The 26,404-nt window shown below is 35.1% G+C and overlaps 1 pseudogene; it reads left to right on the forward strand.

Annotated features, from left to right (window-relative positions):
* Window positions 1-1,814: 1,814 nt before the first annotated feature.
* On the forward strand, window positions 1,815-3,724 carry LOC114165509 (sugar transport protein 10 pseudogene; annotated as a pseudogene).
* The last annotated feature ends 22,680 nt before the right edge of the window (window positions 3,725-26,404 follow it).

The following is a 26,404-nucleotide window of genomic DNA, read 5'->3' on the forward strand; positions in this document are numbered from 1 at the left end:
AGGGGCCTGCACTCGTCTGAGCCGGTTTTTAACCATCGGCTCTGATACCACTCTGATGGGGAAAATAACAACAAACAATATACCAGAGAATGCAGCGGATATAATTTCCCCTAACTTGCAAGAATCTATGAGGAGCAATAATTAAAGAGCAACAATAATAAATCACCAAAAGCACAAATAAAGGCACCAAGATTTTTAACGTGGAAAACCCCTCAAATCAAGGGTAAAAACCACGAGTCGTCCAGACCAAAGAAATAGCTCCACTATGATCAACAAGAGTACAAAAGAGTCTCAATCAATAGCACAAATTAGTGCCAACACCCAACCAAATAACAAAGCAACAAAGCTTTCAAATAGAGAAGAACAAGAGGGGAAAACCTCTACAAATCACTGCTGCAGTGCGAAATTAATATCTCCCAACTCAGACCTCATATCAAAGATCCGACCGGTCAGAATGAAGAGCAATGAGTTCCGAACCTGCTGTAAAAATTTCAGCCCGATCCAACGGTGAACGAATCCGCAGCGCCGAATTTACTGCGACAGCTCTATGAAAAACGTGAACAGAATTTTCCCTCTACCTCTCCCTCTATGTGTTAGGGCTTTCAGTGTGTTCTGACTCTATTGTTCTGCCTCTCTCTTTATTTTATAGTCTCCTCTCCACTAGGTTTAAGTGAGACATGGGCTTCTCAAATTTTGGGCCTTTTCTCCACATAGGAAGGGAGCCCAATACCCAACACACTATTTTAATAATCTTTGTAAGTGCACTCAAACAACTTATCAAACCAATATATACCCACAAAGTTTCTACACTAAGTATTGTTGCTCTCGAGACCAAAGACTACTAATAATAACTCTTTTCAATCTTATCCCAAGTTCACAATCATTTTCAATAATATAGAGATTATCTTAAATCTCTACTATAATTAAAATTATTAAAAATAAAAAAATATTGTATTTAATTTCATATTATTATAGAAAACTATATTATTGAATATAGAAAGTATTTTAATTTTTCAGTTGTTTTGATAATTTTATAAAATTCAAGAACTTAAATTACCCATAATATTATAAGTTATATAGAATTAAGGTTTATTAAATTATTATAATATATAAGTATAATAAACTAAGTTTATCAATTACACAACTTAATTTAATAAAATATATCTGTATAGAAATTATACTTTTATCTTTTATTTATTTTGTGATAAATTCATTTTGTATAAAAAATAATTAATTTGAAATTTTGAAATAAAATATACATAAGGTGACAACTAAGACGAAAACGTGATTCTTTATTTTTAAATTTAATTAAAATAAACACAAGGTGTAAATATAAATTTAGGTTTACCAATATTTACACTTTCATTTCATTGTACCTTACAAGTATATTTGTGTATTATTATTATTATTATTATATATATATATATATATATATATATATATATATATATATATATATATATGTATATATATATATATAACAGAGAAAATATAGTTTAAACTTTTATGGGAAAAGACTATGTTTATGAATTAAAAAAATTATACTTTGTTAGACACAAATTAAATGTAGGAGAAATAAGAACGAGTCAAATAATAAAGTTCAAATCTTATTTCTAATTAGTAATGTTTTTAAGGTAAATACTAATTTGATTTGCAAATTTTTAGCAAATACTAATAAATTTAATCAATTTGTTCGTCATTTCAACATAAAAGAGTAAAGGATAAATGACCATTGAAACCTATTTTTGTTGTGACATTTGTTCAAAGGAGAGTGAAATTGAGTGAAGATATTTGTGACAATTACAATTCGAAATATGACATGTATCTTTTCTATAGATGGAGTGCGAAATGTCACAACATTTGTATTTATTACATGTTTTGTGGCCGCAATGGGAGGTCTTCTCTTTGGATATGATCTTGGTATTACAAGAGTAGTGACTTCTATGGAACCATTATTGATGAGGTTCTTCCCTAGTGTGTACAAACAGATGAAAGATGAATTAGAAAGCAAGAATCAATATTGCAAATTTGACGACCAACTTCTTACATTATTCACCTCTTCCTTATACCTTGTTGCACTAGTAGCTTCTTCTCTTGCTTCTACCACAACTAGAATGTTAAGGCGTAAAGCCTTTATGCTTATTGGTGGCTTATTTTTTCTTGCTGGTTCACTACTGAATAGGTTTGCTGTGAACATTGAAATGCTTATCTTTAGTCATTTATTTTTGGGAATTGGAGTGAGATTTTGTAACCAGGTAAGAATTAACATGAGCTATACATCATAATCATTTAATCTGGTTGTCTTTTTTATTTTCCAAGGAAAATGATGATTAACTTTTCCACCTTTGTTTATTGCATCAATAGTCTGAAATGGCTCTACCAAAAATTAAAAGAGCACTTAATATTGGCTTCCAAATGACGATCACAATTGGTATCCTAGTTGCAAACCTAATCAACTATGGTACATCATGCAAATGGATGGAGGATTTCTCTAGGCGTTGAGTTGTGCCAGCAATTTTGTTATGTATATGATCTCTGTGTAGTTAAAACACCTAATTCTTTGATTGAAAGAGGAAAATATGACAAAACTAAGAAAATGTTGTGAAAGATCCGTGGCATTGAGAAAATTGACGAGGAATATCAAGATCTTGTTGAGGCTAGTGAAATGACAAAAATAATGTAGAACATCCATGGAAGAACATTACAAGACCAAAATACAGGCCTCAACTAACTTTCTGCGCTTTTATTCCAGCCTTTCAACAACTCACTAGCATCAATGTCGTCATGTTTTATGCTCCAGTTCTCTTTCAGATTTTAGGCTACAGTGGTGATGCTTCACTCATGTCTGCAGTTATCACTGGAGGTGTTAATGTTGTTGCCATACTAGTTTCTATCCTCGTAGTAGACAAGTTTAGAAGAAAAGTGTTACTTCTTGAAGGTGGTGTCCAAATGTTTATTTGTTAGGTAAAAGTTGACAAGTCCAATACATTTAAACTTTTGCAACCCATAACTTCAATAAAACTTTAAACCTATGTAATTTCTCTTAAGAAATGGATTTAAACCTAACTAAGTCTTTCAAAACCAGCTTGTAAGTTAAGGTTCATATACACCTCAAGCATAAGACTAGATATTTAAGGATGGTCTGATAACAACAAAATTATGTGTGACATTATAAACACAACAAATAACAAACCTCTTCAGAACAAGATTTAAATGATTCTGATACCATCTTAAGAAGTAGACTTTAAGTTTAACTCAAACCAACGAAAGTCAATTTATAGTATGTAAATGGGTGCTAACCTCATCTTACAAGTCAGTGTGAACGTTCTTATTGCTAATACTTTTGATTGAAGGTTATTGTTGGAATCATGATCGGTCTAAGGTTTGGGCTAAATGGTCAATGAATATTTAGTAAAGTTGACGTAGATATTCTATTGTTCTTTATATGTGCATATGTTGCAGCATTTGCATGGTCATGGCGACCAACATGTTATTTACGTTTACAATTGCTCAAGTCTTTCTTACCATGCTTTGTCACTTGAAGTTTGGTCTCTTCTACTTCTTTGTAGGATTTGTGGTTATCGTGACCATCTTTATTGCATTACTTTTACCCGAAACCAAGAACGTTCACACTGAAGAAATGAATATATTTTGGACTTCACGTTGGTTTAACGTTCCCCATGATATTGATATTCACTCTAAGAACAATAAATTTGTTCTATAAATCTAATTGTGTTAAGTATTGGTTATGATAAAAAAAACGACATAATTTAGAGAATGTGTAATCTTTTCAAAATTATGTAAAAGAAATCAATAAATTGTTTTCATTCTTGTTGTTCCATGTTATTTTAAGTAAAAAATTTTATGTAGAGGGTGAATTCTTTAATTCATCAAGTAAAAAGAATATTGTAGGTTGTCTTTTATAATATATATATATATATATATATTACGTCAATTTCTAATTTCAATTCAAGTTAGGTAAAACACATAGTAATATTTTTTAAATTACAAAAAGGTGTACTTTTTGCAAACTTTAAATTATTTTTTGTCCTTAAATGCTTAATACTAATTTAGTATACTATAATAAATCCTCAATCATGAACTCAATAATAATAATTCAACTAGTTTAATTTTCTCTTACCCTTATTTAAATATTATTTTAATTAAAGTATAACACTAATTAATTTTCCGTTGTCACTATTTACTTGTTTAGTGATTAACCAAAATATATACTTAACAATTTTATCCCCTTCTTCTATAACATTTTGATTGTTGACCATCATGAAAAACCACTCATGAATTGTAATGATATACAAAATATTATAAATAATATAAATGTTATTTATTTATTTATTCTAAATAACATTGGTGTGTAAATGTGATAGATAAGTTTACACAAGTATTTCACACACCAATAATTATAAAGTTTTATTCATCTATTTATCCCATTATTTTCCTAATAGAATAAAACTTTTAACAATGTTATTTTTACTCCACGTGTTATTTAAGTTACAAGAAATACTTTACCATTACAGTCTTTAATAAAAATTCTTATTATGTCTTAAATTTTTTAGCAAAATACATAGTGAGCCTAGATGATTAATATAAACATATTCGATCTTAAAGGATTTTGTTAAAAACATCTATCATAAGATGGAAGGACAAGTGAATTTATACCTTGATCAAGTTCATGTGTGTATTGTACCATATAGGATTGATTAGTTCCCAACCAACAGCTACACCTTAGGCTGCAAACTCACCCACCTCCCCAAAGAAAATCGTGAGTGTACCATATAAGGCTGACTAGTCCCCAACCAGTGGTTAGACCTTAGGCCAGGAACTCAACCATCTACCCAAAGAAAGGCCAATCATAAGTTTTTAGTAGAATAACCCCACAAGTGACTTGGAAGCCTGATACACCTCTGAGTAATGGCTAGTTATAACTCATGTCCAAGAGTTCGAATTGATCACTTGATAATCTTGGTAAGATAAAGCACTAAAACTAAGCAAGTGCATAAAGTAGGCGACCAATAGTAGGACACTTCATGGTAAACCGGAAAATGTACAACCCCTCCTCAAACGTAACTTAGAAGAATTCAACAAATCTCAAACAAACTTTCTAGTAAATTGGGCCTCCAACATTAGGCCCACAAAGCCCATAAGTAGGTCCAAGCCCATATCCAAATCAAAATACATGTAAGATCGTAAGTTTTCAGGTAATGACTCTTAGAAAATTAGTATAAATACACGTGGACCCAGGTAATTAGACTCACTTTCGTCATCAATTGTTAATCCTAGAGATTTGACTATTGAAGAAAAGCTCTATGTTGACTTGAGCATTGGAGTATATTTTTTAGGTACCTCCCCACCTTTAACCTAAAGAAGGGCGAGAACTTAGAAGACGACTACTACCTACAGGAGAGGAATCCATTAAAAAGTCTAAGATTCTTACGAGGTACTATTTCAATCTTGTAAGAACATGTACAATTATAATTTTCATTTTAACAGCCTATGAAAATGTATGTGAGAAAAAAATGTTGAATACTATTTTATTGGAAGTTTTTATAATTAGGTAAGAAATCTTGTAATAAATTATGGAAAAAGTTAAATTGGTTTTTAAATAAAGGAAAACAACCCAATAAGAAGAAATAATCATAACAGATAAAATTCCATCAAACTTATAATATGTTTTTTCTTCTATTGTGTTATTATTTTTATTCAATTTTGTTGGATTTGTATTAGAATTATAAATGTGTTTCTTTTGTCCAGTTTTATTTTTTGATACTTTCCATTTCATGGGTTTCGAGAGTTTTTCTGCATATATTTGATGAAGAACCAAATTTTTTCTACAAAACTATTAATTATATTATAATTTAGTCTTTTGGTGGATAATAGATTAATTGGAGCATAAGAATTAAAAGACCACAAATGTGATAGGAAAATAAGATCCAGATCAAAGTTGGATTTTCTTCCCTCCTTCACCCATTACTCAATTCATTTAACCAATGAAGATTTACTTCTTCTTTTTAACATGGTTCCAATTGTTTAGATTTATTATTTTTCACTTATCATTAGTTTCAATTTTATAATATTCCATGAATTCTCATTTAAGATTAACAATGTCTTAGAAAAGATTAAACGAATTAGCCTTATTATCTAATGAAAAAGAAATATTAAATGAAATTTATTATAACAATTTAATAAATAATTTTGTTTAAAAAAAACTCCAAATAAAGTTTAAATAAAAATCATAATTTTTTTAAGTTTGCTTTAGGCCTCCAAGCTAGACTTACACCCTAAAAAACATCTATCATTTGTCATCATATACAATTTAATAAAAAAGTTAAAAGAAGCAAAGAAACATAAGCATGAGAGACCAAACCATACCCATGTGAATAAACTAATGAAACTTCCCAAAAGAACTATATAATTCTAAACATGGAAAGATAAAACCTATTATGAAAAAAAGATTAAACTTATAATTGGCAGTAAGGTATGATATATAGTCTTTTGTATTTACTAAAGCCAAAGTAGTCAATTTATCTACACAATGGATATCCTCCTGAAAAATATGAGAACTTGAAATTGCATATTTCTACACAAGTGAAAGCATTTTCTTCATCTTTCTCTCAACACCCAAGGCACAAAATAGAAGAGAAAGCCTAACGCACCAAAGAAGAATTACATTCAATCCAAAGTTTCTTGAAATTAACACTTCATACATACTTACCACCAAAATAACCCTGTCAATTATGAATGAATAGAATTATGTACACCCAAAAAAGAAGAAGAAAAGTTACTAATATTGAAGATGGACCAAGCTTCTTGGTAGAAATGAAAGGGAAATCATCTACAAATACCCTCCGCTTAAGTCACTAAGAGTTTATGGATGTAGAAGTATAAAGTTCATAAATTCATATATTTATAAACAATTTAAGTTCATGAATATAGGGGATATATTAATAGGTTCTATTAATATCCCTTTAAATAATAACAAATATATATATATATATATATATATATATATATATATATATATATATATATATATATATATATATATATATATATATATATATATATATATATATATATATATATATATATATATATATATATATATATATATATATATATATATATATATCGCAACCGAAATCGCGGCGGGACGGCGAAAATAATTTAAAAAAGAAAAACAAAGGAGTCGCCACCATAGTTTAATATGGAAAACTATAGAAAAACCTTAAAAAGAATGATTTTTGAAACCAAATTTGGATTCAGGAGTCAGTTACGTGTGGGGAAGGTATTAGCACCCCACAAGTCTGTCTTAAGACGGTTCCCTCTTTAATCAAGTGTGCAAAGTAGAATTTGATGCTTAAAATATTTGTTATTCCCAAAAAAAATCAAACAAAATAAAAAACACATACAAAAATATTAAAGATTAAAACAATTTTTTTTTTTGGGCCCGACTAGGATTGTACCTCGCTCCTACGTATTTCCATTTGGAAAATCAGGAATAACGTAGTTCTTTGTAAAAAATTTGTTGTTTGATATTATTATTTTGTTTTTTTAATTTTCTAGATTTTTGTGTGTATGTATATTTTATTAATATCAAGAGAACCCAAGATTCTACATGATAAAAATTTACTTATCAAGCAAATCCGAGATTTGACATGATATTCAAGATGATTTTATAATTTTTATTTTTTATTATAACAAATTTAAAAAAAAAAGCCTATGAAAGAGTGTTTTGATTATCAAGCAAGTCCGAGACTTGACATGACATTCAATACTTATATAAAAGAAAAATAAAATTTTTAATTTTTATTTATTATTATCCTTTATTTTTAGAGAGAATTAAAGCCTAAGAAAGAAACCTTTTTATTTATCAAGGGAAAGAGAAATGTTGAGCACATCAATGACAAACACAAAATCCTCTGACATGAGAACCCAAACACATTTAATCATACAACAATTCAAACGATCATATATTTGATATTATAAGAGAATCATGAAAAGCATTAGGAGCAAAGAGAATTTACCTTAGGTGACCCCCTTTTGCGCGTGCTCTGGTAATAAAAAAGGAGAGGGGTTTTTCGAACAAAAATTTCTATCCTACATTGGAGAAGTTCTTGTGCTTATATAGACGCCTTGGGTACCACCGAGATCCTAGTCTTTAATTATAATAAAATATATGGGAAAGAAATTGGTCTTGATGAAACATATTGTAGCCATTAAATCGTTGCATAATATCCACGGTATTGATTATAATTATTAACGAAATATTGCCTGTAATTACTAGAATCATATTTTTTGTCATATAAAGATTGTGATTGTGATCAAATCCTAACATATAATTCATATAATTGATTCTAATTATTACCCGTAACATTTTCTTCTAAATATTAAAATCGTACAATTTTCTAAAAGCATTATTATCGGAAATATTTGTTTCTAATTAAAATAATACTTACCCCGACTGGCAACGCAAAGAGACACATAAGTGTAAAAATGCAGGATATTTATTCAAATTATTATAAAAAAATATGGCTCCTAATATTATACCATTTTCTAAAAATCCTCTTTTTTCATGTCATGTGGAAGGTGTAAATAGCAAATAGTGGGGGTGAAAATATGTAAAACATTTGGGCTCATAAAAAGAGTGTGATAATTAGAAAATAAATTAGATTCTCCTTCTCTTGGTTTTTTTCTTTCTTTCCCATGGTAGAATTAAAGTTAAAAAACCCTACCATTAATCAAAACATATTTTTTATTTTATTTTATTATTTATTATTATTATTATATTATATATTATTATTATTATTATTTATTTTTTAACCAAACAAATACATTTACCCAGACGAAATTGAATGTTGACAATATATATATATATATATATATATATATATATATATATATATATATATATATATATATATATATATATATATATATAAAAGTTTCACATATGATGACTCTCAAATTGTCTGCAAGTTAAACAAAATGATTTATGTCGTTCATGTTTTCTCAAGCTTAGTTCTACCTTAATCTAGCCAAGATTTCATCCTACAAATAATGATTTTATATGCTAAGTTTTCTTATTCCTTGACTCTTTTTCTTTTAATTTACATAGATGACATTATTATAGAAATAACTCCATTAATACCTCTTTTATCATAAAACATCCTCACACTAACTTTTCTCCAAGGATTTAGGTAAACTACATTATTTCCTTAGAGTTGGAGCCACTTGGAATGATGATGGGTGTCTACACCTTTCCTAAGAAAAATATGCTCGTGATGCCCTCCAAAGGCAAACATGTTTGTTGTGAGGCCTTGTCTCACTCCCATGATCTCTTATCTACGTCTTACCAAAGATGGAAGTGTCGTTGTTGAAGATCCTTCATTCTATAGGTCGATAGTGGGTGCTCTTTAGTATGTCACGATCATAAGACTCAAGATGGCTTTTGTTGTTAACTTTGAGTGTCAATATATGCATGCTCCTCAAGAGTATCACTAAAAAGGGGTCAAGTGTATGCTTAGGTATCTCATTTGTATTGTTTCAAATGGCCTTCTTTTTCAACTAGCCAAGAATCTTTGTCTTTTCGATTTCAGTGACTCTGATGGGTAATGACATAGATGATTGAAAGTATACAACTAGATTCTGTGTTTTTCTTGGTTTAAATGTGATTTCCTAGTCTTCCCACAAGAAAAAAGAGTTTTCCAAAAGCACCACAAAAAGTTGAATTTCAAAGCTTTGTAGCTTTGCTTGCTAATCTCATTTGGGTCAAATCTCCTCTTAACGAAGTTCTTGTTTCGGTTCCTCCTACCAACATTTATTCTAACAATCAAGGAGTTATACTTTTGGTAGCTAATCATGTTATGCATACAAGATCAAAGCATTTTCAACTTAATGTGCATTTTGACATAGGCCACCTTAATTAGAAACAAGATTTACTGATTCATCTCCTATCTCAATATCATGTAGTGGATGTCTTCACAAAGCCATTATCCTTTTCTTCTTTTGATATATTTATACAAAAACTTATGGTTGTTCCTTCCTCATATATAAGTGATAGGGGGATGTTACGTAAATAACTGATATGGGCCTCTATATATTATTCATGCATGCCTATCTATTCTCTGTATCATTTCTCTGTTAATCATAATACCCATATACTTTCCTTTCATGAAATTTGTCTTTCCCTTTCTTCAGTTTATATTACAAGGCTTGATGTAACTCAATCGCAACCTGACTTAGACTAACATTGGCTCGACTTAATTTAGTCACAACCTAGATGAGATCAAACCTAACCTAGTTCAACTGGACCTTGACTAAACACAACCTAATTCAACTTTACCTAAACCCAACCCAATTCAACATATCCAAACCAACTCAACCTATATGATTCCATCTCGACCCAACTTGACTTGGGACTAACCTAATATTGCATGATTAGAGTCCAATTGAATTTGGCGTTTCTTGACTCGCACCCAACCTGACAAGGTGCCCACTCTATGTGACCTAACATGGGCTAAACATGATGTGACATAACATAAGCCAAACACAGACCTAACATGGGTCTAACGCAACTCGACCTGACGTGATTTTCACTTGATTTAGCCTAAGTTGAGTTGCCAAATGTGGGCTCGACGTGAATTTTCTTGATATGGACCCAACTTGATGTAGACTCGACCCAACCCAACTTGACCTAGGACGACTTGTGCTTATCAAATTTAACCCATTTTTCATTATTTAGGCCCATCCTTACTTGACACTTCATAACTTAGATCGAACCTAACAAGGGCTTTACTTAATTATACCTGACATGGGTTTGGCCCAACTTGGCATAACATGTTAGATATAATTTAATCCTTAAATTAATTCTTTTTTTTTGCAAAAGTTGTGTGATATTAATTTTTCCTTCACTTATTTTTGTGTAATAAGAAGATTATTTCATTCGAATGTGGCTACTACATCATGCATTCAGGCATGAATTCATGAAAATTGGACAAAGGTAACACTTCTAACTTGTGCATGAAATGTACCTTACTTTTAACACTACTACATAATAACGTTTAGGCGAGGAGTTTAGCGTGTTGAGCGAGCCTGGTCTCGCTCAGGCGAGACGACTTCACCTAAGCGAGATATCATGGTCATGGATGATGTTTTTTGCGTGATTTGTAGCTTAGGCGAGATTGATTTTGAGTGTTTGGGCGAGAGATGGTTTCGCCTAGGCGAGAGGATCTCGCTTAAGTGAGATAACGTACTCTGGTCACTGTTTTAAGCTAGCTCAGGCGAGGTGAGCTAGCCTAAGCGAGGCTGAAGGCTTAGCTTGGGCGAGTGTCCATGGCTTAAGTGAGTTTAAATGAGTTGCTATGTTTTTTTATGTGCTTGTGAGTGCATTTTGGCTGTTATATCCTAAGGATAGGATGTATATGCATGTGGTATGGTGTTTGGGCTTGAAGGACTAAGTCCAATAGGGGTCTGGGATGTGCTTGGTGGTTGGACACATGATGGGCATGGAACTGGTTGAGTTCTCGTCGGCTACTAATGGGCGAGGAGTCCTTAGTATAGTGATTGCATGTGTCGAGCGCACGATGGGCAAGGAACTGTGATGTTCCCGTCGGCTACTATTGGGCGAGGAGTCCATAGTATGGTGATTGCGTGCGTGCCAGGGTCCAAGTTATGAGACTTGGATGTTTATACTACAGGCGAGGAGTTTGTAGGGCAGGACTATGAGCGGGATAGGCTCATAGGGTTGGACCACGAATGAGTTAGTTTTGTGGGAGCACGGGGAAGTCCCAAGACCTAGTTCATGCATATGACTCATGAAGGACTATGAGGTCATGGTCGGGTAATTTGAAAAGTATGAGATTTGTAATTATGTCATTTTGGGTTGGGAAACATGTTTATTTCATATATCTGTTTATATTTTTATTGTGCATAGCTCACCCTATCTGTGTGTGTATGGCGATGATCGGATAATTTGTTATCCAGGAGTAAATGATTTGACAGGTGAGCCAGGAGATGCTTAGAGACGAAGAGCATGGGCTACTTGGGATTTTGAAAGAAACTTTATTGTTTTAATTTTGATGTAAATATTTTTATGTTGAAATTTAATAACATTTATATATAACGATATTGTACATTCAGAATATGTATGGTACCAGTTATGGTTTTAATTTTTCCCGTGTTTTTGGGAAATGATATTATATTAAATGTGGTTTTTGTTTTAATTCGAAATTTATGTATTTAAATATTCGTAATATTCCTTAGGGATATTACAATTGGTATCAGAGCAAACGTTTTGAAAATATTTAAAAGTATTTTGGGGCTTTTGGGAAGTGAGCTTATCGTTTGATTGTGTGTGTGATTTAGTTGTGTGTAAGTAAGACATTAGTGGTTTTGTTTAACTAAGTGAATTGGTTTTAACAGTGGTAATGTGGCGTATTCAGGCTATGGCTGCTAACAGGAGGAGGAGGAATAGTGGTGTTGATGATATCGCGGAGGTCATTCATCGGATGGTGGATGCGATGCAAACACCGGTGGCAGCGCAGCCTAGGACGACCATTGCCCTTGTCAGAGTGCCAACTGTGGAGGACTTCTTGTGCCACAAACCAGCGGAGTTCAATGGCAAGGTCTCTCCGGATGAAGCGAATGCTTGGCTTTGCAAGTGTGAGAAGATTTTTAAAGTGATGAATTGCCCTGATGAGCAGAAGCTACTCTTCGCCACTTATCTGCTAAATGATGACGCGGAGTATTGGTGGACGGGAATGCAACAGCAGATGCAGACCCGAGATGAACATGTGGATTGGACTAGCTTCAGGATGCGGTTCCTGGAGAAATATTTCTCCGACACAGCCAGACAAGACAGGGAGGCAGAGTTCCTCGCACTACAGTAGGGTTATGACAGTGCAAGAGTACGTGAATCAATTTGAGCATTTGGCGAGATTTTCTTCACAGAATATGACAGAAGAGTGGAGGTGTTTGAAGTTTGAGCGAGGGCTCAAACATGAGATTCAGAAGGTGGTGACTCCCTTACGAGAGAGGAGGTTTCCCGTTTTGGTGGAATAGGACAAGAGTGTCGAGCATTTGGAAAAGGGCCCTGGCCCAGTGGCGAGTAAACATCAGAAGAATGCGCAGAGGCGCAGCAAATGAAGAAGTCGTACAGCCAGCCACAGACATCTAGGGGTCCCACTTGCTATCAGTGTGGCAGACCTCATTTGAAGAGAAATTATCCACAGCTGACCGGTGGAGTAGGGGGATCCGGTGACCGTCGTAAGTGCTTCATCTGCGATAAACTGGGTTATTTCGCTAACAACTGCCCTGAGAAGAAAAGCCCTGGTGCGAAGAAACCAGCAGTAGCCTCGCCAGCAGAACGAGCTCGAGCAGCTGGGAGGGTTTTTGCCATGACATCTACTGAGGCGACTCAGTCAGGTAATCTTATACTTGAGCCTTGCTTATTATTGGGTCATTCGGTGTTAGTGTTGTTCGATTTTGGAGCAACACACTCATTTATATCTAATGCATGTGTGGGGAGATTGAGCTTGGAGAAACGTGACTCTTGGGGTGTGAATTGCTTGTTTCAACTCCCTCCTCGGGTCAGGTGGCTACCAGTTCAGTTTGCGTCGGGTGTTCAATGGAAGTGGCAGGTCGCAGATTGAAGGTGAACTTGGTGTGCTTGCCTTTGGAGGGACTGAACGTGAAACTGGGGATGGACTGACTGTAAAACAACCACATCATGATTGACTGGGGACGGTGCAGTTTGGTATTCCCAGAAAATACAAGGTTGCAGTTGATATCGACTCAACAGGTGTTGAAAGAACTACAAGGAGGGGCCATGTGTTTTATGATGGTGACCAAGCTGGAGAAGAAAAATGTTGCGGAGGTGATTCAATCTATACCGGTGGCTAGTGAATATGCGGATGTGTTTCCAGATGAAGTGTCAAGGTTGCCGCCGAGTCGAGACATTGACTTCACCATTGATCTCATTCCTGGTGTAGGCCTAGTGTCTATGGCTCCATACCGAATGGCATCGGCTGAGCTTGCAGAACTCAAGAAACAAATTGAAGAATTATTGGAGAAGCCATTCATTCGACCGAGCGCTTCACCTTGGGGAGCTCCAGTTTTGTTAGTGAAGAAGAAGGACGGGAGCTCGCGGCTATGTGTGGATTATAGGCAGCTGAATAAGCTGACTATTAAAAACAAATATCCGCTGCCAAGGATCGACGACTTGCTAGACCAGTTGAAGGGAGCATGGGTGTTCTCTAAAATCGACTTGAGGTCGGGATACCACCAGATTCTAGTACGGCTGGAGGATGTACAAAAGACAACATTCAGATCACGATACAACCACTATGAATATGTGGTTATGCTATTCGGAGTGACGAATGCACCGGCCGTATTCATGGATTACATGAATAGAATCTTTCGACCTTGGTTAGATAAGTTTGTCGTTGTCTTCATAGACGACATTCTTATTTACTCAAAGACGAGCGAAGAGCATGCAGATCACCTGAGGGTTGTATTGAAGATACTCAGAGACCACCAGTTGTATGGGAAGCTGTCCAAGTGTGAATTTTGGCTAGAGGAGGTACAGTTTCTTCGACATGTCATCTCAACTGAGGGTATTGCAGTAGACCCGGCTAAGATTGAGACAGTGCTTAACTGGGAAAGGCCTAAGACAGTGACGGAGGTGCAAAGTTTCTTGGGCTTAGCAGGTTACTACAGGAGGTTTGTGGAGGGGTTCTCAAAGAAGGTGAACCCATTGAAACGGCTGACAATAAAAGATCAGTCGTTCTCTTGAACCGAGCAGTGTGAATAGTGCTTTGAGGAAATGAAGAAGTGTTTGACTACCACTCCAGTGCTAGTGATTCCAGATACCGAGAAGGTGTTTGAGGTGTACTGTGACGCATCATATCAAGGTCTGGGGTGTGTACTGATGTAAGAAAAGAGGGCAGTGGCATATGCTTCTCGTCAACTGAAGGTGCATGAAAAGAATTACCCGACTCATGACTTGGAGCTAGCCGCCATAGTGTTTGCTCTTAAGTCTTGGAGGCATTATCTATACGGCTCTCAATTCTGAGTATTCAGTGACCACAAAAGTTTGAAGTACTTGTTTGACCAGAAGGAGCTAAATATGAGGCAATGCAATTGGATGGAGTATTTGAAAGACTACGACTTTGAATTGCTCTACCATCCGGGCAAGGCAAATGTTGTAGCCGATGCTCTGAGTCGGAAGAAGATACATGTATCTTGCATGATGATAAAGGAGTTGGAGTTGATTGAGAAACTCTGAGATATGAATCTGGGGATGCAGTTTGGGCAAGACTCGATACAGTGTAGCTTGCTAAGAGTTACTAATGAATTCTTGAATGAAATTCGTGTGGCTCAGGAACACAATTTGGAATTGTAGCAGTTTGTGGGGTGGTTAGGCACAGAAAAAGGGAAGGATTATCAGAGGGGAGAGGATGGCATTCTACGGTTTAAAGGTAGAGTGTGTGTACCAGGAGGACCTCATTTTAGGAGACAGATACTGAAAGAGGGTCACCAGAGCCGTCTTAGCATATATCCCGGTATGACTAAGATGTATAAGGATTTGAAGGAGTCCTTTTGGTGGAATGGTATGAAGGTAGATGTGGCAGACTTTGTAGCTAAGTGTTTGGTATGTCAAAAGGCCAAAATTGAACACCAAAGGCCAAGAGGTACACTGCAACCACTGGACGTACCTCAGTGGAAGTGGGATAGTATCTCTATGGATTTTGTGACACATCTTCCGAGGTCGACAAAGGGCCATGATTCAGTTTGGGTGATAGTAGACAGACTGAAAAAATGTGCATATTTCCTGCCCATGAATCAGAAGTGGTCGATGGACAAGTTAGCAGAGTTGTATGTGCGAGAGGTGGTAAGATTGCATGGGGTACCAAAAAGCATAGTATCAGATCAGGACCCTAGATTCACATCACGGTTTTGGCAATCATTGCAGGCGGCCTTGGGTACACAGCTGAGGATGAGTTCAGCGTATCACCATCAGACGGATGGACAGTCTGAGTGGACCATCCAGTCTCTAGAGGACTTATTGAGGTCTTGTGTGTTGGATCACATGGGAAACTGGAATGATGTGCTACCTTTGGTGGAGTTCACCTACAATAATAGTTACCATTCCAATATTGGTATGGCACCCTATGAAGCATTGTATGGAAGGAGGTGTAGAATCCCTTTGTGTTGGTATCAAGATGGTGAAGCCTTTATGCTTGGTCTTGAATTTCTGCAACAGACGACCAGTAAGGTCAAGTTGATCCAAGATCGGATGAGAGCAGCTCAGAGTAGGCAAAAGTTCTATGCAGATAAGAGGATACGACCACTTGAGTTTGATGAAGGAGACCATGTATTTCTCCGGGTGACACCAACCATAGGTATCGGAAGGGTTCTTAAATCAAGGAAGTTGACTCCGAGGTTTATAGGGCCCTATCAGATTACACGGAGAATAGGTGCAGCGACGTATGAAATCGCTTTACCACCTCACCTATCCAACTTGCATAATGTGTTTCACGTCTCACAGTTGAAGAAATACATTGCAAGTCCAGATCATGTTTTGGAGTCAGATGAGGTGCAAGTACGCGAGGATCTAACTATGCCAGTTGGACCGGTGCGCATATTGGATACTCAGGTCAAGCAACTGAGAGGTAAGGATTTGAAGATGGTGAAGGTTCTCTGGGACGAGGCAACCCAAGAGATGACTTGGGAGATGAAGGACCTCATGAGGAAGTCTTATCCTCACCTCTTTGCTGGTAAGTCCTATTTTCGAGGACGAAAAATTTTAAAGGTGGGGTAATGTAAGGCCCGTGAAATTAATTAATTAAATAAATAATTAATTAATAAATGCGAGTAAAAAGAGCCTTTATGACATTAATTGTGGGTTGGTGTGACGTGGAAAAGTACTAGCTCAAATGGTTGGGAGTACTTTGATTGTGTGAGAGGACATGGGTTTGAGTCCTATGTATGCCAATTTATGTGTTGATGGTTTTATTATTGATTTTTAATAATATGTATGGGTATGGAATTGGCATTGTGATCTTATCATGATTGGAATGTATCACTAACATGAATTGGTTGAATTGGTTGTACACTTGAGGGGTGACTAAATGGTCATGGGTTCAAACTTGGTTGGGAATGAAATTGGAACTCTATTTTTTTTGGTTTTGGAGGGAATATGATAGGGCAACAGTAAACCTAGAAGGGGCAGCCAAGGAGGGGGCTGGAAATCATCTTATAATGGTAATCAAATGAGACTTAACCACACCAAAAAGCCCAAAATTCGTTTCAGCCCTTTTACCCAATAATAAGACACATATAAAAGGCAAAAATTGAGGTGGAAAGGGGTTTTTGCAATTATTTTCATTTTGGGTGAGAGGAGAGCAAAGATTGGAAGAGTGAGAGGCTGAATTGAGAGTGTAAGGGTTGAGTGAGAGAGAGAGGTGGAAGCAAAGAATTTGGTGCACCAAGGAACACTAGTATCTTCGCAAATTCAATCAAGAATCCAGGTTAGGGGAGTTGTATTTTGAGTATGTGAATTTCATGATGTGAATTGTGGTTTTGTGTCATTGCCTTCTCGATTGGAATATGATTGTGGTGAATTCGTGCATGTATAATCAAAATAATGAATGGGCTTGATGGTTGATAAGTGTGATAATTACCTATTGTTTACACTTCTTAGAACCTCTTAATTGTCTTTTATTCATGTATTTTTGTGTTAATCACATGAAAGAATTTAGGATTTTTTATTTTATTTCAAAAACATGTTTACTTTGATGTTTGTGGACTTTTGTAGAAAAGATTGGAAGATTGAAGAAAAATTCACTAGTTGCTGCTTGGAGCCACTCGCCTAGCTAGCTGGATGTACTCGCCCAGCTAACCAGACTCACTAGCCCAGCGAACAGGACTCAATAGCCCAGCTAGGAAGGCTCGCTAGCCCAACGAGAATGAATGTTGGCCCAGCGAGTTTATCTTTTTGCTCAAACATTAAAAGTGTCGAGACTCGAATAGAAAGGCAGTTTTTGGTGGGAGGAACACTGCTGTAACTCAAGACGAAGGCAGAGACACTTCTGGAGCTTAAAGGATCAATCTTTCTTCATCCATTCTACCATTTCAACTCCATTTGTGCTCTAGATGTATAGGAGTAGCTAAACTCCATTTCATTGGGGTTGGATGTAATGTACCTAAACTCATTATAGTTTCATCTATGCAATAGAATCTCTTTCACTGCTTTTGTGTTCTATCTAAATTATTTTCGTGCATGATGGAATATCTATGCATTTTGGGTGGTATCTAATCATTGGAAAGTGTTTTGGAACCCTAGACATGGATAGAACAACCTAAAGGTTTGGTTCTAGACATAAACCAAAGCTTTTGGTCATTCTAGACATCGTTTTTAATGTGTCTTTTGTGTTTAAACCTCTAAGGGATTAGTAATTTTCACATAAAAGTTCAAAACATACCCCTAAGGGATTAGGGATTGAATACCTTTGATGTCAATGCTTGAGTAGATGAGAGATTTATATTGTGAGGTGCTTGCGTAGAGTTTTGGTCATGACTTCCAACCCCAATGACTCTTGCCTTGGTATTTTATCACTTTAAAGTTTAGAAATCTTTATGTTTTCACTTGTTTCGAATTAATCAATGGTTACATTCAACGCTTGAATTAGTAAGTATACCTAGTTAACTAAACAAACGCAATTCCTGTGGGAAAACGATACTTGGACTTACCATTTTATTACTTGCACGACTTGGTACACTTGCCAAAGTCTTAACAATGGTTATAAGTTGAAGAACCTTTTATGCATTGCGTGTTTGGGTGTCAAGAAAATGAGGGTTTTGGGTAATGTAAGTGTGACTTGTGCTTTAAACTGGGATTATTGGGATTATTTCGGGTCTGAATTATGTGCACATGTTTGGTGTATGATTCTCCATTATTTGGCATGAATTGGAATGTGGTTTGGGTATGATTTCGGATGGTTTGTGTGCGTAAATAGAGGGAAACTCTGCAAGTCTCGCCCAAGCGAGGTTATCTCGTCTAAGCGAGAGTTGCAGAACCTCGTGTTTGGCTCTACATCGCGCTTCTCGCCTAGGCGAATGGTTCCTGGTTTGAGCGACGGACACTCACGCTTAGGCAAGAGTGGCTCGCCTAAGCGAGGTCGCAAGGAAGTGTGCTCGAGTTGAGCGTGACTTCTCATTCAGACGAGGAGTTTAGCGTGTTGAGCGAGCCTGGTCTCGCTCAGGCGAGACGACTTCGCCTAAGCGAGATATCGTGGTCATGGATGATCTTTTTTGCGTGATTTGTAGCTCAGGCGAGATTGATTTTGAGTGTTTGGGCGAGAGATGGTTTCGCATAGGCAAGAGGATCTCGCTTAAGCGAGATAACGTACTGTGGTCACTGTTTTAAGCTCGCTCAAGCGAGGTGAGCTAACCTAAGCGAGGAACTGGTTGAGTTCCCGTCAGCTACTAATGGCCGAGGAGTCCTTAGTATGGTGATTGCATGTGTCGGGCACACGATGGGCAAGGAACTGTGATGTTCCCGTCGGCTACTATTGGGCGAGGAGTCCATAGTATGGTGATTGCGTGCGTGCCAGGGTCCAAGTTATGAGACTTGGATGTTTATACTACAGGCAAGGAGTTTGTAGGGCAAGACTATGAGCGGGATAGGCTCATAGGGTTGGACCACGAATGAGTTAGTTTCGTGGGAGCACGGGGAAGTCCCAAGACCTAGTTCATGCATATGACTCATGAAGGACTATGAGGTCATGGTCGGGTGATTTGAAAAGTATGAGATTTGTAATTATGTCATTTTGGGTTGGGAAACATGTTTATTTCATATATCTGTTTATATTTTTATTGTGCATAGCTCACCCTATCTGTGTGTGTATGGCGATGATCGGATAATTTGTTATCCGGGAGCAGATGATTTGACAGGTGAGCCAGGAGATGCTTAGAGACGGAGAGCATGGGCTACTTGGGATTTTGAAAGAAACTTTATTGTTTTAATTTTGATGTAAATATTTTTATGTTGAACTTTACTAACATTTATATATAACGATATTGTACATTCAGATTATGTATGGTACCAATTATGGTTTTAATTTTTCCCGCATTTTTGGGAAATGGTATTATATTAAATGTGGTTTTTGTTTTAATTTAGAGTTTATGTATTTAAATATTCGTAAGATTCCTTACGGATTTTACACCTAACATGGGCTAAACATGATGTGACATAACATAGGCCAAACACAGACCTAACATGGGTCTAACGCAACTCGACCTGACGTGATTTTCACTTGATTTAGCCTAAGTTGAGTTGCCAAATGTGGGCTCGACGTGAATTTTCTTGATATGGACCCAACTTGATGTAGACTCGACCCAACCCAACTTGACCTAGGACGACTTGTGCTTATCAAATTTAACCCATTTTTCATTATTTAGGCCCATCCTTACCTGACACTTCATAACTTAGATCGAACCTAACAAGGGCTTTACTTAATTATACCTGACATGGGTTTGGCCCAACTTGGCATAACATGTGCCGAGTTGAGTTGGCTCGATTTATGCTTGACCCTGTTTGTGCTTTCCTCCTAAGGTTAGATATAATTTAATCCTTAAATTAATTCTTTTTTGCAAAAGTTGTGTGATATTAATTTTTCCTTCACTTATTTTTGTGTAATAAGAAGATTATTTCATTCGAATGTGGCTACTACATCATGCATTCAGGCATGAATTCATGAAAATTGGACAAAGGTAACACTTCTAACTTGTGCATGAAATGTACCTTACTTTTAACACTACTACATAATAATGTTGTATCATTGTTTGAGGATAAAGCTCAAATAAGACAACAATGGCCAAATTTTCTCCTTTAACACTTATAGCTTAGGTTCATGGTCCACACCTAACCCACCTGTTAATATGCCCTATTTCCATGGGTTAGAGCCATGGACAAGGTGGGCTTGGCCACAATGAGACTTTAATTAACTCTTTAAATACACCTTCAATCTAGGTCAAAGGTCAAGTTGAAGTGTCGTAACTCGAAGTTCAACATGAGTCAAGCCGGATTGAAATTCGACCAAGTCAACTCGAACTGAAGGTTGAATCGAGTCAACCTAGACTGAAGGTTGAAATGAAGGGTCGATATGGGTCGAAGATCGAGCTGGGCTAACCTGGACCGAAGGTCGAGATGGGCTAGCTTAGTCTAAAGGTTGTGAAGGGACTGCTCGTGAAGAAGGTCGAGAAGGGATGACTCGTGTAGAAGATCGAGATTGGTCAGTTCAAGTAGTTGCTCAATATGTATCAGTCCAAACCAATCGAAATTGGACAGTTTGGGCTAAAGGTCGAGATAATTTGAACTGAGTTAAAGATCGAGATAGCCCGATCTAGATCGAATGTTGAGATAGGCCAGTTCAACCCGAAGGTTGAGATGACCTATGTCATGATAAAGATCGAGAAAGGGCGATCTAGGTCGAAGGACGAGACGAGCCGTTTCGGGTTTAAGGTCAAGATGGACTAGTCAAGGCTAAAGGTCGAGACCTATTGGCGTGGCCCAAGATCAAGATTTATAGGGCATGCTCAAAGGTTGAGATCGGTTGGCTCGAGTTAAATGTCCAAACGAGCCTGGTCAAAGTTTGAGACAATTTGCCAAAAGTTGAAGGTTGAGATAGGTCGACTCAGGCTAAAGGTCCAGACAAGTCAGCCTGGCTCGAAGGTCGAGACAATATAACCCGTGTCGAAGGTTGAAATTGACTAGTGATGAGTTCATATTTATGCCCCCATTTAATGTTTAATTCTGAGTGTTTAATTGAATTTTTGTGCGATAAAAATGTCTTAAAAAGTTTAGTTGCATAAAATATTTTTGGATATTCTAACTTTTGTTAATGCAGTTGAACTTAAATTTGGTTCATTAAAGGTGTGAAATTGAATTGTTCAGTGTTACAAAATCAAGCCAAAATCATGTTAGGTCATCAACCCACCACTTTCAAATCTAGTCAACCATATGCTGCCATGTTTCAGCCTCTCAATGGACAGTCAAAGATGGTCAAAGTCCGGTCAAAGATAGTCAATGTTGGTCAAATAAAAAAAGGGTTAAGATGTAATTATTGACATATTGGGATTTCTCTGCAAATTTAGACTACAAGAACGTAGGGGCTGAATTGGAATTTTGGGCAAGATTTATTTGTTGCTAATTATTTAGATAATTAATCAGATAATATCAACCAAGAATATGTTCCATATATTTTAAAAATTGATAAATCTGGTAATTATCAGAAGGATATTCCACAAACAAATAAAATGACTATATCTCTCCAAATATTTTTAAATATTCATAATCATTATAAAGATAAATAATATTTATCTTTATCTTTAATTTAAAAGATATTTGAGAGATTTTAGCAATAGAAAAGCCTAGTCCAAGTCCTATATAAAGATACCAAGGGGAAGTAGAAAGGGAAAAGCTCGGAGGAGTTTAAGAACCCTTATGGGGGCCTAATTTCCTTCTTTCTCCACTCTCTTATTCTATTTTTATTTTATTTTGCATTTCATGGAGTGATAAACTTCTGGGGTTGATTCCATTATAATTTCATTATGGATTCTGATGTTAGAATGAAATAATTTATTTGTTCTTTTTATTATTATTGTGGTTTTCATTCATCTATATCTTTTGTCTTTGAATCATGTAAAAAGTAATGATTTTTACAAGCTAGATAATTGGCGAAGTGTTTAAATCTAAATGCATGCTAATCACATGAGTTGAAGGGTTTTTATATTTAATTGAGACTTTACTTTGATTTTATTTAGAAACTTTCATGTGATTAAATGAGTTTTTATTAATAATTGAGACTTCATTTTGGTTAAAGGTATTTACTCTAAATAAAATTAGTCGAGACTTTACTTTAATTAATTAAGCTTTTTATTTGGCGATGAGACAAAAGAATAGACATGATTAAGCATAGTAAAATTTGATTGAGATTATTCTTTGGTTGAATTTAATGTAGATAATCTAAAAGGTCTCATTTTTAATTGAAAATTGTACTTTGGTTAAAAGTGAGAAAGACAACAAATTAATTGAGACTTTTTACATTGATTAATTTGCGAATCTACAACAATAATTAATTGAGCAATAATCTTTAAATAACCGATGATGATTCTATTTTGAAAAAGCAGTGAAATCAATCTATTTTCTTTATCATTGTTTTTAAATTTTTTTTATCTTTTTCCAACTTTATTTCTTTATTTCTCATTTTATTTGACTAACCCTTTTGTATAATTTTTATAAGAACTAATTTGTTAGAAATCAATTTCGTGTTCATTGAGAGACGACTTTGAGTTACTTTACCCTTTTTATTTTGTTGACTACTTTGTAAATAATACTGAAGTTGTTATACATAAGTCGTATTAATTTGGTCACGGTAACGACATCGTTATCAACTAGCCCGAGAAAAATGTTAAGACGGCCTAAGGCAAGGGAAGGTTGAGACAACTCGGCTCAAGATGAAGGTCTAGATAGATCAGGCTTGAAGAAAGGTTTTGTCAAGCTGACCCGGATAGAAGATCGAGATGGGCTTCCCCGAGCAAAGATCGAGACAGGTTGGCCTTAGCCAAATATCAAGGCGAGTTGATCAAGACAAATTTTGAGACGAGATAGCCCGGGTCGAAGGTCGAGATGGCTTACATCGGGCCGAAGGTCAAGCGGGCCACTTAAGGCTGAATGTCAAGACAAGCTTGGCCAAGCCTAAGATTAGTTGGTTAAGGTTGAAGGTCGATATGAAACAGGTCAGGTTGAAGGTTGAGACTGGCCAGTTCAGGCCAAGGGTAGGGATAGATCATTCTAGGTCAAGGGTCAAGATATGTCGGTCAAAGCTAAAGGATGAGACAAGTCAACCCATATAAAAGGTTGAGACGGATTGTCCTAGGTCGAAAGTCCCGTATTATTTAAAAAAATAAAATTTTTTCATATTTAGAAAAAGCCCTTGGTCTAGCTTTGATCCATAGGGCTTTGTGGGATTTCATGGGGGACTTTTTGGCCTAGTGTACTTTGTGACCCCAACCCATATGGGTTATGGTCGAGCCCTATAGGATGGGCCAAATTAACAGGTCTCATGTGAATCATTATTTGATTTGATTATTAGGTATTGAAATTTATGTTGTAATACATGTCTTTTTGCTTCACTAATAGTCTAACTCAAATGGATTAGATATTAGGTAGTGAGAAGTTGAGATTTCTTACACAAGGTGACAAGCATATATGCGTTTCATTTGTAATAAACTTACCTTGATCTATTGCTAATATGTTTGCTTGTAAATCTAAGTATTGTCTATTGGATCAAGTGTTAGTCATTAATGGAGCATACTTGATACTAATCTTACAAAATCTATCCATTGATGTATAAATGGATGTGTAGTTTTCACGATTTTTTATATGGATATTTTGACAAAGTTAGATTGTTTTTTGTTTACTAATCACAAAATTTCATTGTATACATTTTTTAAGTTGTCTTTTAATAGGTTCTTTTTTTATGCGTTGTTTTTTTTATTATACTATATGTACAAACATATATAGATACATATGCAAGAGTGGTATTTAAAGATGATTAGAATTTTGTTCTTGACTTGTTTCTATTAAAGTTTATATTTATATAGTTACATTTGATATATGTTTAAATTGCACTTTAAAAGACTATATACATCAGAAAAATAATAAATAGAATAGTTATTTTTGGGTTAAGTATGTTTTTAGTCCTTGTACTTACATTCAAAATTAGAATTTGTCTATCCTCAAAGTTCATACTCAAACGAGCACCACCATAACAAGATGGAGTGAAATGGGTTGAAGAACTTGCTCTTATGAGTTTGGTGTCATAGTTGCACTTTGGTGGGAGGTTTTGCACAAACAAGAAAGAGAAAGGTGAAGGAGCTATTTCTGAAATTTTGAAAGCTAATTTGACATTGACCCTAGGGCCAATAGACATTAAATAATGTCAGACCGAGGGTGGTCCTACATTATTTAACGTTTGTTGGCCGTAGGACCGACATCAAATTGGAAATTGACTTTTGTTGTGAGGGGCTAACGTCAAATTGGACAAAATATTTACAAAATTAACACTGGGCATTTTTAAAATTGAAATTGGCATCATTATGAATTTGACATCTATGTTATGCTGGCATCTCAAAGTCTATCAATCCTTTGTCATTATAGAAAAAATTATTAAAAAGAAAAAAAAAAAGAACACAAAGCTTGGGGGGACCACACTAAACTCATGATATAAATTTCAATTCATGAATCATAGGTAAAATATACCTATTATGAAAAAAATATAAATAAATACATGGAGATAAAACATTAAACCACCTATATTGTTCTCTATGAATCAAAGTTAAATTAGTTAAGTTATCAGTACAACAATTTTTATGCATACAAAAAGGCATGCACCGACACTATCTCCCTCTAAGACTCCAAGAAATCACTTGTTTGTCCAAAACACCATGACAAACTAAAGAAGAATCACTCTCCAACAAAGCCTTTGAAATCCCTTTCTCCAAACATATTTTAAAACATAAATGGCCCCATAAACTCAATATAAATAGAAGTTTACATCCTAAAAAAGCTGAATATATATTACTTTACAGGCTTAATTATGTTTTGGATCCCTTATAAATTTATGAATTTTCACTTGAGTCCCTACTAAAATTTTATGGTCTATTGAGTAATTAATAAATTTATTTTTTTCACTTGAGTCCTATTGTTAAATTTTTCCATTAACGAAGTGACATGGTTGTTAAGTGGCTGACATTGTTATTATCTTGTCATGTCATCCCGCTGAGTTGTCGCTTATTATTTTAAAATTTTATAAATTTTAGTTTTATGATTTCTAATTTTATAATTTTATAATTTTATAATTTTATGATTTTATAGGATATCAATAATAAGTATAGTCTAATTTTATCATCATCCACTGTATATATAGTTGTACAAATTAAACTTTGTAGGAATAAATATTGTAAGCTTAAATTGAGTATCCTTAAAGTTTGTTAAAGTTGAATTGCAATTCACTTCATAGTTTTAACTATCGAATTTATTTTTATAATTTTATAATTTTATTGAATTATATATCATTCATCAACAAATCTTTTGTTGGAAATATGTTAATATAATGTAAAAAATAAATAATTAAAATAAAATTCTAATGTTATTAATATTTTTCATGAACTTTTAATTTTATGGATTAATGTTATTTATGGTTAACAACTATATTATTATTACAATTTACTTCCTTTGTCTTTCTTTTCTACCTATAAATACCACCTAAGTGCACGGGAAAAAACAACAAACACTAAAGTTTCCTCAAAAGCGTTCTTCTTT

Source organism: Vigna unguiculata, chromosome 10 (assembly GCF_037176805.1).
Source record: "Vigna unguiculata cultivar grain cowpea cultivar isolate G323 ecotype 2 chromosome 10, ASM3717680v1, whole genome shotgun sequence".
Lineage (NCBI taxonomy): Eukaryota > Viridiplantae > Streptophyta > Magnoliopsida > Fabales > Fabaceae > Vigna > Vigna unguiculata.